Source organism: Photinus pyralis, unplaced genomic scaffold (assembly GCF_008802855.1).
Source record: "Photinus pyralis isolate 1611_PpyrPB1 unplaced genomic scaffold, Ppyr1.3 Ppyr1.4_LG10, whole genome shotgun sequence".
Taxonomy (NCBI): Eukaryota; Metazoa; Arthropoda; class Insecta; order Coleoptera; family Lampyridae; genus Photinus; species Photinus pyralis.
The window spans coordinates 8,190,348-8,206,046 of NW_022170250.1; the positions used below are offsets into that span (position 1 = coordinate 8,190,348).

The following is a 15,699-nucleotide window of genomic DNA, read 5'->3' on the forward strand; positions in this document are numbered from 1 at the left end:
TCTCCATCTTGCTTCCTGTTTGTCATCATTTCTCTCACTTTCTACCCCTTCTCGCCCTCTTTACTAAATGCATACTAAAAACTCAATTTAAACTTTATCTTGTTCCCCTCTCTCTACGTCTTTCTTTCTCCATCCTTTTGCCTTTCTCAATTTCTCTTCCTCTCCCCCTTCTCACTGTTGTTTCTAATCTTCATTTCTCTCGCTTTACCCCCCCTTCCCCATCTTCCTTTTTTTATGCCTGTCTTCTTCGCCCTCTTTTTTCAATTTCTCTTCCTCTTCCTCATTTATTTATTTAAATTAAATTGCGTTGTCCTTTCCCCTCACACCCTTTCGTCTTGTTATTTGTCTCCTTTGCCTTCCCTTTCTCAATTTCTCTTCCCCTTCTCTCTTTCTCGCTCTTTCTTCCAGTTCTCACACCCCTTAGTTCCTCGGGTTTCCTTTTCGTCTTCGGAGGTTTCGGATTTTTGTAATTTTTGGGAACCTGACTGTGATTTTTGAAAATTCGAGAATTAGATTTTGTGATTTTTTAGACATTCGGATTTTTGAAGATCAATTTCAAATTTTGGGGTATGGTATTTTTTAATTGTGTTTAATTTCAGTTTAGGGGAATTACTTGGGAATTCTAGATTATTCTAATATCTTTGAAAATTTTAGATTTCGAAATTTTGTGAATTTGGGATTTTTGAAATTTTGGCAATTAGATTTAAGAATTTTTGAAAATTAGGGAATTTAATATTTTGGAATATTGAGATCATGGGATTTTTGAAATTTGGGTGTATGTGATTTTAGGAATTTGAGATTTGGGATATCTGAAATTTCGGCAATTACGTTTTGCAATTGTGTAAAAAGTAAGGGAATGTGATCTTGCGATTTTTGAACTTTTGGGTATTTGATATTTTGGGATTTTTGAGAATTTGAGATTTTAGTAATTTAGACTCTTTGAAATTAGAGGTTTCAGAATTATATTTTTAGAATTTGAGACAGGGATTTTTGAAATTTGAAGTTTTGTGAATTTTAAACATTTGGACCTCTGAAATTTCGGGAAATTGAGATTTTAGAATCTTTAATATTTGGATTGTTTTTAATGGTTGGAATTTACCGTAAGATTTTTGGGATTTTCGAATCCTTGAAATTACCACAATTTGAGATTTTTTTAAATTTTGAAAATTGGAGATTATGGGATTTTGGATTTATAGGTGAATCTAGATTTTTGGATTTTTGAAAATTTTGGTATTCGAAATGTTATGAATATGAGATGTTTGAAATTTCGGGATTTTTTAAAAGTTTGGGTACTTATGTGAGATTTTAGGAATTTGAGATTCGAGATTTTAGAAACTTCGGAAATTTGATTGTTTGTACGGGAATTTGAAACGTTGGGTGTATGAGATCTTGTGATTTTTGAAATTGTAGGAATTTGAATGTTTGTGAATTTTAACTTTTGGGACTTTGAAATTTTAGGGAATTTGATTTTTTTTAATCCTATAATATTTGGAATTTTTAGAATGTTAGAAATTTTAAACTAGGATTTTGAAATTTTTGAATATTTAAGAGTATAGGATTTTCGATTTATAGGTGAGTCTAGATTTTTGGATTTTTGAAAATGTTGGTATTCGAAATGTATAAGATGTTTGAAATTTCGGGATTTTTTTTTAAATGTTGGGTACTTATGTGAGATTTTAGGAATTTGATATTCGAGATTTTAGGATTGTTGTACGGGAATTTGAAACGTTGGGTGTATGAGATCTTGTGATTTTTGAAATTTTGGGTATTCGAGATTTTGGGATTTTTGAAATGTTAGGGAATTTGATTTTTTTAAATCCTATTATATTTGGAATTTTTAGAATGTTGAAAATTTTAGACTAGGATTTTGAAATATTTAAGAGTATGGGATTTTCGATATATCGCTAGGCTTCGGCGTTATGACGTGGCTCAAGAGTAGACTGTCCCGCGAAAAACCTTCCGTCGAAATACGGCAGTGAGCACCCAATCGGATAGAAAAACACTCCTGGCCATTTTGTTTTCACAGTGCGAGTGTTTGAAATCTGGTTACCCGAAAGATCTTTGCGCCAGATTCAGAGTCATCACGAGAATTTTGAGAGACTTCATAATCTTCACTCAAGGTTCAGAGCGTGCAGAATTGATGACTTAGAACCTTCAGTGTCTTCGGAGCATTTACAGTCGGCCTTTATACGCACCTAATTGGGCGAAGGAAACAAAGGCGATTGGTAAGCTGTTATCGCCATTTTGTAGGCGTGTTTTGTAAAATTGAAAGGGTAGGGAGGGGTTCAGGAGAGATAGCGGTAGGGCATTCGGTTTTATACTACAAGAGCATACAAAGTGAAGTGTTCTTCGGATACTAAATTTTTGTGGTAGGTTCCTCTGATGAAAGCAAACAAAATGGGCGTGCGAAAAATCGTACTGCGCATGCCCAATAGTAAATTTTGTTATATATCGAGCAATTGAATCGACATTTTTATGGTAGGTTCCTATAAAATAAGTAAATGTAAATGAAGTTTCTAAAAATCGTACTGTTAGCGAAGCATTTTTACTAACCCATACGATGAGATTGACTAAAAAAGAGATATATTGGTGCTTTTTTGAGCCGAATCAAGTTTCTTTTCGCCTTTTCCGTCTTTTACAATCTTCCAACGACACTAAAAACAACCCCAACGATCGACATTCCCATAACAATCAAGCAAAATTACAATAATAAACGGCGATTGCTAATAAAAATGCGGTGAACTGGTTATAAACAATATATAGCCCAGGGTTGTATGCCATTAAAGGATGAGTTTTGTGCGACAGTCACGTGTTCTGTTAAGATTTATAGCTCTTCCTTACAGCCAATGAAAGGTATGTAATTACAGGCAGAATAATTAAATATGCTGAATATGCAGTACGCAGATGCAATAAATTGGTGCTGTCAACTTCACCGCGCCTACGACCGTGCACGCGCGCAATAAAGAGAAGAAACCCCATTTTAGCAGAAAGCAGTCCTGGGCGCGGAAGAGTCTCGCAAAAAAAAATCATTACCTACACTTTCTTATTATATAAATGTGTATTTCGAACAGACCTTCGGCTCGAGTTTCACCACGGCATAGGCGCAATTAGGTTTTCACTTTTTCTAATAATAATAATCCATACGGTTGACAAAATCGGCGTACTTAATTATAACGTAACGCAATTAATCAATTTGGTCATCGAAGAAAGTAGTCGTTGGCATTGAAACGGCGCGCAGGTTGAACGACATTGTAGGATTTTGCATTGAATTAAGGTCACCCACCACTAACTCTGATTGATGATACTTTCGGAGGCAACCTCCTGAGCAGGTGTTCACCTAACTGTACTTTGTATGCGGCTCCTTTTTTTTCATTTCGCACTATCAACCTGTCGATTTTTAGGGCTCTAGTCTACAGATTTCTCTTTCAAACTCAATTAGTAGCTTACATAACTTAAGATACCACAATACAAGGCGGAACAGCGAAGACACATTGTTGACTTTACAAGACATCGGAAGAAAGTTGTACCTAATTGCAATTTCACGGTCGTAACCCAAATTTGGTGTTTATTTCGTCTTGAGAATTGAAATACGATCTTATAGCCTCTGCATCTTCGGTCATATAAACTGGAACTGGAACGCCTCAAGTCATTATCGGTACCTGAAATGTATCTACTGTATTAAGATGTAAATCTCTTCTTTAACGAGCTACATACAATGTAGCATCTACCAGAAGAACTGGAAGGATGTGTAGAAAAAGTAAGATTGATTTCAATTTTCACGACTTCAGAAATTTGGTTCTGCGCATGTGTGGAGTATCAAAATATCAGAAAAAAGGTGCTTTTGCGCATGCGCGCATTCGAATTTTCACTGCGCACGCTTGCATAGTGTCAAAAATTCAGGAAAATCGGTCCACAAATCGGAAAATTAGCACTGTGCGCGCATGCGCTGTTTATTTTCATTCTAAAGGACCCATTTCAGAGTTTCAGGAGAAGAAAGTTGGTTCTACTCATGCGCCCATTACTAGATTTACTGGTACTGCATTTCATTTGAATATTGTCAACCAAAAGATTTAAAGTGCACAACATTGCAATTTTTGCAACAAACAACACACAAGTCTTTAAAGGATTTAAAATGTGCACAGTGTGATTATACCACGAACTCTGTACCCGGGACGTAAGAGGGCGAAAGATCACGCATCTCCGCTATTCATGTTCTATTAATTGCACCACGCAGTCAGTTGGATCCTCTCGCAGCCCCTAAATTAGACATCTGCGGATAGCCTGCTGTCAAAATTAAATACTTAGGCAATATTAACCCACAATACTTTCAAATATTTATAATGTGCACAGTGTGATTTTTCAACACATCAGCACCATGTCCTGAAACGGCATCTTTTAACTCACAAAGCCTCAAAGGATTTAAAATGTGCACACTGTAATGACAATATAATGAAATAGGTTCACTCCCCATGAAGTTCAATTGTTTGGTCGTTTTTCCGTCGAAATTTGTAAATTATTGAAGACTTTGCTCTACCAATTTAATTGGGAAAGGCCTAAAAGTGGAGAGAAGAAGATTTGAAGCAAGTGCGACGAGGATATGAGTCGTGAAGAAAGTGTAAAGGGGATGCGAAACATGTTTGAAGCAGGTATGGAGGCAGGGGTTGAAGAAAATGACAGAAAGCGAGAGTTCCAACGAAATTTGTAAATAATTGGAGATTTTGCTTTACCAACATAATCTGGAACTTAACATTTTGCTCTACCAACCTAATCTGGTCCCTAGCGAAAGAGAAATGACGTGAAATTTGAACTCTCCCTAAGAAATCGAATTGTTTGGTCGTTTTTCCAACGAAATTTGTAAATAATTGGAGATTTTGCTTTACCAACTTAATCTGGAACTTAACATTTTGCTCTACCAACCTAATCTGGTCCCTAACGAAAGACAAATGACGTGAAATTTGAACTCTTCCTAAGAAATCGAATTGTTTGGTCGTTTTTCCAACGAAATTTGTAAATAATTGGATATTTTGCTTTACCAACTTAATCTGGAACTTAACATTTTGCTCTACCAACCTAATCTGGTCCCTAACGAAAGAGAAATGACGTGAAATTTGAACTCTCCCTAAGAAATCGAATTGTTTGGTCGTTTTTCCAACGAAATTTGTAAATAATTGGAGATTTTGCTTTACCAACTTAATCTGGAACTTAACATTTTGCTCTACCAACCTAATCTGGTCCCTAACGAAAGAGAAATGACGTGAAATTTGAACTCTCCCTAAGAAATCGAATTGTTTGGTCGTTTTTCCAACGAAATTTGTAAATAATTGGAGATTTTGCTTTACCAACTTAATCTGGAACTTAACATTTTGCTCTACCAACCTAATCTGGTCCCTAGCGAAAGAGAAATGACGTGAAATTTGAACTCTCCCTAAGAAATTGAATTGTTTGGTCGTTTTTCCAACGAAATTTGTAAATAATTGGAGATTTTGCTTTATCGACTTAATCTGGAACTTAACATTTTGCTCTACCAACCTAATCTGGTCCCTAACGAAAGAGAAATGACGGGAAATTTGAACTCTCCCTAAGAAATCGAATTGTTTGGTCGTTTTTCCAACGAAATTTGTAAATATTTGGAGATTTTGCTTTACCAACCTAATCTGGAACTGAACATTTTGCTCTACCAACCTAATCTGGTCCCTAACAATAGAGAAGTGACGTGACATTTGAACTCTCCCTAAGGAATTGAGTTGTTTGGTCGTTTTTCCAACGAAATTTGTAAATAATTGGATATTTTGCTTTAGCAACTTAATGTAGGAATTAACATTTTGCTCTACCAACCTAATCTCGTCTCAAACGAAAGAGAAGTGACGTGAAATTTTAACTCTCTCTAAGAAATTGAATTGTTTGGTCGTTTTTCCAACGAAATTTGTACATAATTGGATATTTTGCTTTACCATCTTAATCTGGAACTTAACATTTTGCTCTTCCAACCTAATCTGATCTCTAACGAAAGAGAAATGACGTGAAATTTGTACTCTCCCTAAGAAATCGAATTGTTTGGTCGTTTTTCCAACGAAATTTGTAAATAATTGGAGATTTTGCTTTATCGACTTAATCTGGAACTTAACATTTTGCTCTACCAACCTAATCTCGTCCCTAACGAAAGAGAAATGACGTGAAATTTGAACTCGCCCTAAGAAATTGAATTGTTTGGTCGTTTTTCCAACGAAATTTGTAAATAATTGGAGATTTTGCTTTACCAACTTAATGTGGGAATTAACATTTTTGCTCTACCAACCTAATCTGGTCCCTAGCGAAAGAGAAATGACGTGAAATTTGAACTCTCCCTAAGAAATTGAATTGTTTGGTCGTTTTTCCAACGAAATTTGTAAATAATTGGAGATTTTGCTTTACCAACTTAATCTGGAACTTAACATTTTGCTCTACCAACCTAATCTGGTCCCTAACGAAAGAGAAATGACGTGAAATTTGAACTCTCCCTAAGAAATTGAATTGTTTGGTCGTTTTTCCAACGAAATTTGTAAATAATTGGAGATTTTGCTTTACCAACTTAATCTGGAACTTAACATTTTGCTCTACCAACCTAATCTGGTCCCTAGCGAAAGAGAAATGACGTGAAATTTGAACTCTCCCTAAGAAATTGAATTGTTTGGTCGTTTTTCCAACGAAATTTGTAAATAATTGGAGATTTTGCTTTACCAACTTAATCTGGAAGGAACTTAACATTTTGCTCTACCAACCTAATCTGGTCCCTAACGAAAGACAAATGACGTGAAATTTGAACTCTTCCTAAGAAATCGAATTGTGTGGTCGTTTTTGCAACGAAATTTGTAAATAATAGGATATTTTGCTTTAGCAACAATGTGGGAATTAACATTTTGCTCTACCAACCTAATCTGGTCCCTAGCGAAAGAGAAATGACGTGAAATTTGAACTCTTCCTAAGAAATTTAATTGTTTGGTCGTTTTTCCAACGAAATTTGTAAATAATTGGAGATTTTGCTTTACCACTTAATCTGGAACTTAACATTTTGCTCTACCAACCTAATCTGGTCCCTAACGAAAGAGAAATGTCGTGAAATTTGAACTCTTCCTAAGAAATCGAATTGTTTGGTCGTATTTCCAACGAAATTTGTAAATAATTGGAGATTTTGCTTTACCAACTTAATCTGGAACTTAACATTTTGCTCTACCAACCTAATCTGGTCCCTAACGAAAGAGAAATGACGTGAAATTTGAACTCTTCCTAAGAAATTGAATTGTTTGGTCGTTTTTCCAACGAAATTTGTAAATAATTGGAGATTTTGCTTTATCGACTTAATCTGGAACTTAACATTTTGCTCTACCAACCTAATCTGGTCCCTAACGAAAGAGAAATGACGTGAAATTTGAACTCTCCCTAAGAAATTGAATTGTTTGGTCGTTTTTCCAACGAAATTTGTAAATAATTGGAGATTTTGCTTTACCAACTTAATCTGGAACTTAACATTTTGCTCTACCAACCTAATCTGGTCCCTAACGAAAGAGAAATGACGTGAAATTTGAACTCTTCCTAAGAAATTGAATTGTTTGGTCGTTTTTCCAACGAAATTTGTAAATAATTGGAGATTTTGCTTTATCGACTTAATCTGGAACTTAACATTTTGCTCTACCAACCTAATCTGGTCCCTAACGAAAGAGAAATGACGTGAAATTTGAACTCTCCCTAAGAAATCGAATTGTTTGGTCGTTTTTCCAACGAAATTTGTAAATAATTGGAGATTTTGCTTTACCAACTTAATGTGGGAATTAACATTTTGCTCTACCAACCTAATCTGGTCCCTAGCGAAAGAGAAATGACGTGAAATTTGAACTCTTCCTAAGAAATTTAATTGTTTGGTCGTTTTTCCAACGAAATTTGTAAATAATTGGAGTTTTTGCTTTACCAACTTAATCTGGAAGTTAACATTTTGCTCTACTAACCTAATCTGGTCCCTAACGAAAGAGAAATGACGTGAAATTTGAACTCTCCCTAAGAAATTGAATTGTTTGGTCGTTTTTCCAACGAAATTTGTAAATAATTGGAGATTTTGCTTTACCAACTTAATCTGGAACTTAACATTTTGCTCTACCAACCTAATCTGGTCCCTAACGAAAGAGAAATGACGTGAAATTTGAACTCTCCCTAAGAAATTGAATTGTTTGGTCGTTTTTCCAACGAAATTTGTAAATAATTGGAAATTTTGCTTTACCAACTTAATGTGGGAATTAACATTTTGCTCTACCAACCTAATCTGGTCCCTAGCGAAAGAGAAATGACGTGAAATTTGAACTCTCCCTAAGAAATCGAATTGTTTGGTCGTTTTTCCAACGAAATTTGTAAATAATTAACGATTTTGCTCTGCCAACTTAATCTGGACCTTAACCAAAGAGAAATGACGTGAAATTTAAACTCTCCCTAAGAAATGGAATTGTTTGTATGCCAGGCGGCCATCAAATTTCGCTCTCTTGGGGCCGCGGCGGGGAGGGGGGGGGGCATGAATTTCCTGAAGCTCTGTTTTTGATAGCATAACGTGTATAATTTACACAAATGACAACCAATTCGCCTTATATTTTGTAAATGGGGGGGGACACATTCCACCCTTCATGGTATTCTAATGGAAAGTCATCGAAATAAATTGGTGTGTACACACTATACTTTCGCGCGCGATTCTTTTTCGAGATCAGTGGGTCACGGTGAGTGTGTGTGTGGGGGGGGGGGGGGGTGTTATTTTTCATAGTATTCCAATTGAAAGGTCTCAACTAAAGGATCTGTTTTCTAACAACTACCGCCCTACGTGACTCCTTATCAAGTTAGGTTTGGGGGGGGGGGCTGGTTTTATCCTTCATGGTACTCAAATGGAAAGTCTCAACGAAAGGAATTCATTCCAAGAAATTCTATTTGAAAGGTCTCAGCTACAGGTACCAAACACCGCCCTACTTCCTGACTCCTTATCAAACGAGGGGTTGGGGGGGGGCAGTTTTATCCTTCATGGTACTCTAATGAAAGGTCTCAACGAAAGGAGTTCATTTCTATCAACCATAGTCTCTCCCCTCGACCCCTTACCGTGATCGGGTATATTCCCTTATATCACCAGAACGGATTGTCGGAAGAGGGTGCTCACAAAGCGCCGTTGAAACGTCTGCAAACATCTCCCTCGGATAATTGTTGTAACAAATTGTTAATTTTACAATTACTTTCCTTCGGTTGGTGATTGGATACATCGTTCTTGGCACATCGTTTAAGATTTCTTTTCAATTTCCAGGGAATCCGTTTTGCATAACAATTTATTGCCTTATTCATCCCGACGAGGACGTGATCGATTCGAACGTGCAGGAATTCAAAACCATCCGTCACGTACCTCAACAACGTGGACAGCGGCGCAACGGTCCAATACCCGCAATGTTTAAATGTATTTGGGGTACCCACATTTTACCCCCAATACGTCCGCGCGCCGGCCGCACGCGTTCAACAAAACGGGAGCGCGCGGATCTACGGTTATTTTCTATTTCTATTTTCGCGCCATTGTCAAATTCGCGCGATCACTTTTATTTACTCAAAGGCGCGGTATTAATTAATGAACCTCTTAATTAGACATAGTGTATCGACACGGCGATATACTTTCACCTCTGCCTGCCTGCTAATTACCCTGATTACAAAATTCAATCAAATACCAATTAAAAAGGAACTCGTTTTGTATATCATCAAGAGCACGTTTCCTAATTGGGAGATTTCTATTTTATTTAATTGAGTCCTAACAACACTTTTACTGTCATCCTGTGGTTTCTTGCTCGTCACAAGTTGAGGAAAGCCGAAAGTTGCCCGTCACACCCGCCAGCCGGAAGCTTCATTAATTTCGTCAAAAATTTAGGTTCTGAAGACAGGAAAAACGCCTGACTTTTGTTTTTTTTTTAGTAACGGAGCTATAATGGTTAAGTGACTATCAAACAAATGTAGTAATTACAGTTTGATTGTATGAAAAACCAGTATGTAATCTATTCGTTATATCAAGGAGTCGTCGAAAATAAAAATTATCTTTGAACTCTGGTTGTAACGGCCTTTTGAGCTCAGAAGGGCGCTTTTCTGCCTTATCTGTAACAGATAACTAGACGAACAAACAAAGTTAATAACGCGCCACATAAATATCCTGTAGCAAAGTCTAACGTTTGACACTAGGGTAAATTGTATACTAAAACCGCAATTAATACTCAATAGGAATCAATAATTCGAATGACTACACAGTAATGGTGTATCGGGAAAAATTTGCACGTAATTAACATGAAGGCACGACCTTCTTTGCGCGGGACAAGTGCAACTGTAGGCGAGAGTAAATTAACGGAAAATATCTGCACGACCTCTGGCGGCGAAATAAAGAGCTATTGTGCACTAGAGGAGGATTGCGAAAATGTTTCTAGTTAATTCCTAGGAAGACGTCAACAAAGGTTTTTAGTGGACATTTAAAATAAATAATTTCAAGCATTTCAATGAAAATGCCAGAAATTGTCCAAAAAAACTAGAAGGAAATCAGTTTTTCAAGAAGATTTCGAGGAGGTTTTTAAAATTAAGTTTCAGAGCTGGACTGGACAGCGGATTAGCGGAAAAGGTCCCCCGACGCTGAGAGACTTATCTTCAGCATAAAAGCTCTAACATGATATAGAAGGCTTTGGGAAACTCTGAAAAGGGTTGCACTATTGGCAACTCCTAAAGACCATTAAAACTTCCTAAACACTAAAAACATAGTAATTAGAGTGCTCTTAGAGACTTTTGGAAGCATTAAAAGCTTCTTAAGTGTCTAGGACCTTATGTTGTATTTAAAGTTTCTGTTCTTAAAGGGAGGAGAAAATCTGAAGAAAACCGTAGGGGTTTTTTGGAAACTATTTATATATTCTAAATTTACCTTTGTAATATCATCCTGTATAGATGAATATATTTTTATTCACAACTTCATTTCATCAACTTTCAACTAAATTGGGACATTGTTGATTTATGATACCTACCTTATACTGGGCGTTCTTTCCGTTTGAAGGTAACATTCTGTATTTGGCGATGCCACCTTTTAATATCACCCTGTATAGATGAATACATTTTCAAAACTTCATTTGTTAAACTACATTGAGGCACTTTTAATGTATGCTATACTGGGTGTTCTTGCACAATTTCCGTTTGAAGGTAACATCCTGTATTTGACGATGAAACTTTTTTAATAACACCCTGTGTAGATGAACATATTTTTATTCAATATTTCATTTCATCAACTTTCAACTAAATTGAGGCACTGTTGATGTATGATACGCTATACTGGGTGTTCTTGTACAATTTTCGTTTGAAGGTAACATCCCGTATTTGACGATGCAACCTTTTTAATATCACCCTGTATAGATGAATATATTTTTATTCAAAACTTCATTTCATCAACTTTCAACTAAATTGAGGCACTGTTGATGTATGATACGCTATACTGGGTGTTCTTGTACAATTTCCGTTTGAAGGTAACATCCCATATTTGACGATGCAACCTTTTTAATATCACCCTGTATAGATGAATATATTTTTATTCAAAACTTCATTTCATCAACTTTCAACTAAATTGGGGCACTTGTTGATTTATGATTCTTTATACTGGGTGTTTTTGTACAATTTCCGTTTGAAGGTAACATCCGGTATTTGACGACGCAACTTTTTTGATATCACCCTGTATAGATGAATGTGTTTTTATTCAAAACTTCATTTCATCAACTTTCAACTAAATTGGGACACTGTTGATTTATGATACCTTATACTGGGTGTTCTTGCACAATTTCCGTTTGAAGGTAACATCCTGTATTTGACGATGCAACCTTTTTAATATCACCCTGTATAGATGAATATATTTTTATTCAAAACTTCATTTCATCAACTTTCAACTAAATTGGGGCACTTGTTGATTTATGATTCTTTATACTGGGTGTTTTTGTACAATTTCCGTTTGAAGGTAACATCCTGTATTTGACGACGCAACTTTTTTAATATCACCCTGTATAGATGAATATATATTGTTATTGAAAACTTCATTTGGTAAACTACATTGAGACACGGTTTATGTATGCTATACTGGATGTTCTTGTACAGGGTGACCTATTAATAAAGGTCATAGGTCATATCTATGGAACCATCAGTTGCACAGTTTAGGCAATATGATTTTGCTAACAAAAAGTGGCCAAGAGAAATTATTTTCAAGTTTCTAGAGGGCGTACGATTCATGGTTAAGCAGAAAGATGTTTTTTGCCCAAAATATACCCAACAAACAGGCATAAAATATATACATGCATCGCAATCGTGTTGTTGTATCTTAATGCAGCATCTGTGCTGGTCCAAATATCACCCTGTATAGAACATTTTTATTCAAAACCTCATTTCATCGTGCAGTGAACTTCGGGAAGGAAATTGGCCAACCAAGGGAAGCGAGTCTTCCAGTGAAACAGTCACCGAGGTTACACAAAGCTTATACAGGATGTTCTTAAATATGATGTAAATGCGGAAAGGGAAACGCTTCGGTACCGATCTACAGGGTGTTAAAATTTCAAGATGTTTTAAGTTTTGCTCAAATTTGGAATATAAGTTACGCCTGAACGGCTTACATCATGGATCATGTCAATGGTAGTGAGAATCTATAGTGCCGTTTTTTAAGAGATCATGTTCCATTTTCTACCCCTGAACTGTTTCCGGTGCGCTATTGGTAGACACAAACTAAAAATGAAATAAAAATGTAAGCTTTGTAGATCCTCAGGGACCTTAGGCACTGACGAGTATTTATTTATTTATTTATTTAAATAAATAAATACTCGTCAGTGCCTAAGGTCCCTGAGGATCTACAAAGCTTACATTTTTATTGCATTATTTCACTCCTGTCTTCGCAAAGAACGATACATATAAACTTATGATATTAAATTGCATAAATCGATAAATAAATTTGCAGTTCGGGTCCAGGTTGTACGAATCCTTAGGCCAGCTGTTGTACAAACTATAACTTGGCTAACCGACATACACAAAAAGATACATCTAAAAAACTACAATACCAATATCAGACTAAAATCAAATTAATTGAAACTTACGTACTCCATTAATAAATGGGTTTCGAAATGCGATATAGGTAAATGAAAGATAGGTAATTGAATGAACACATATGGCATAGCCTAAAACCCAAATGAGGAGTCCTATGAAAATAACTTTATCTCGGAAAGATGACATTTCCCCATTCACGTAAGTACGTTTAGGTATTTCTAGTTTCGGGAATTTGAACTGGATGGCTTTGGATTTCCACTTCAGATTTCAACATCTTTCGAAAAGTCAACGACAACGGCAAAAATGAAACTGAACTGAAAGCGCATTCAGACAGTTTTCGTTTGAAGAGGACCATCCTGTATTTGACGATACAACTTTTTAGAATGATCTGTCCACATATCACCCTCAACCCTGTATAGATCAATGCATTTTTATTCTAGACTTCCGTCCTATTACACTTGTTCAATGCGTTAAAAATCCAAAATTGTGCATAATCAAAATTTTGTGGATCGAAAGAAGTGCCATCTCATCACAAAACAGAAATGGTGTTCCAAACTTCATTTCTTCATCGGCAAAAATTTAGAATGAATCTGAATCGTGAATGATAAACGGCACGTGCCCCCTGCGTAACTGTTCTCTCTCGACGAAACCTGTCGGAGGTCTAAAGACTTTCTAGATAGCACATTTAAAAAAACCTTACGGTACTTAACAGCATTACTATTCCGCCTTCCTATAAAATCTTCTTGCTTTATGTAATGACAATCGCGACGATCTAAAGATTCTTCATTGCTCATTCTCTCGATAAGCGTTTCCGCAATTACATAAAATACACGTTATGTAAATTGCCGTCGAGCGAGTACTGTTAATTTGGAAAGGCGAATTATCCGCTGCGAACTTGTACTTTGATAGGACGCCCGGTTCGGCCTACATCTGCGATTGTTAAATCTAATTCAGCGTGTCGTCTTCTGGTACTTCATTCTAGTGCCATCAGACTTATGTTGTAGAGAATCGACAGTGAAAAACTCATCTCTGAGACAGTATTGATACAATTACTGATGTCTCTCAAGGCTCTACACGTGGCCCACTTTTCCTCTCTACGCACAGTGATCCTTGGAAAACGGTGGTAGTTATTGTCATAGAATTTCAACACAGGGTGTTGCGCCACCATTAATGATAGTGTCACGCATCCAACAAACAACGTTGTTAACAATACGCAGCTACCTATAATTAAATACCAATAAAAAGATCGTAAATAATTGCATTTTAAGTATTGCCCATACACATGAAAGTTCCGCATCAAGAACGTTAATGAAAAACAATCGAATTTAAATCGCCGGGTTGGTGAAAGGAGCGGACATGACACCATTTTTACCCCTATAAAGCAATTCAGGTGTCCGTGCCTTCTTCGATTGTAAATTCACAAAAGGCAATTCGTGACCACGCGTAACCCACTAAAGCGCATCTTTCCAAGATCGAGACACAGAAGCGCACTATTATTTTTTTATGCGTAGATTGGAAGCTTCGTATTGCGAACTTCCGAGTCGGAATGCCTTATCAGGTTCAGGTTTTAGGATGATCTTAGGGTCGGGCGTTTTTCCCGTTTCCAGACTTTCCAGTTCAAACTTCTGCCCATATTTTGACTTGATCTTTAATTTGTAAATAGTTGAGCTTGTCATATTAGAAAAAAGCTTTTTTTAAAATTTCCGGATAATTCTTGGAATACTTTCAGTATTCTACCGCAACAGGTTTAGGTAGTGATGTTTCACGATGTATACGCCACTGTTCGATAATTTAATTTACTGACTCGTTGACTTGCTCGGTAGGTTATCAACTCGTTGTATAAAACTTTCATTTTTGGCCTGCCGTGTATTGTAAAGAAATACTGTGGTATTGGTATATCAAAAACTTAATTTGGGTAGAATGGGAACTTTGTGCTCAGATAAAGCGCCAAATCCCATCAATCGATACGTTACCTGAATTATACCTTTAAATCAATAAACACTGTCAAATGCCGGTAATACATCCTCTGTTCTAGGTATGATACAAACGTTATAAGTTACGATTCAGCAAACTGAACGAAAAATCTATCTTACAATTAATTCACAATTTGAATGAAAATTTCCACTGATAAATAATTCAACTATAATTCACCACAAAGTGTTAGGCGCAAACGTTATAAACGACTGTTCAGAGAAATTTAAACGCAAACACGTACTTTATCTAGAACCAGCTGGTATGACGTCACACTTGAACATGCAGGTAAGCGACTCCTTCCAATCTTACATCCTTTTCATAGCAATCTTCGATTTGATTGACCACTGCTTCATAGACATCGGTGTTTTAACACCGAAAGCTCTCTGTAATCAATGTCCTCTTCGTACATCAAATGGAACGTAAGTAAGTCAACGCATTTAACTTTTCTGATCAGCTCGAGTTGTTAATACACGTTGATGTGGAACTATTTAGCACTTTTTCCACTAACTGTTAATAATTAAATTCCAGATAAAAATACGCCAAGCTCGTGTTGCGTGAACGTTCTCACGCGTCTTTCCTTTTCGAAGGCGCGCAATCGTCCAAGCCTAGGCGGACTAGCCTAGGTTTGGTTGAAAAGTCACCATAGCA

The 15,699-nt window shown here is 36.4% G+C and overlaps 1 protein-coding gene across 2 annotated transcripts in view; it reads left to right on the plus strand.

Annotated features, from left to right (window-relative positions):
• Window positions 1-15,699, plus strand: part of LOC116162322 (unconventional myosin-XVIIIa) — a 69,242-nt gene that overhangs the window by 18,937 nt on the left and 34,606 nt on the right. The window lies entirely within an intron of this gene.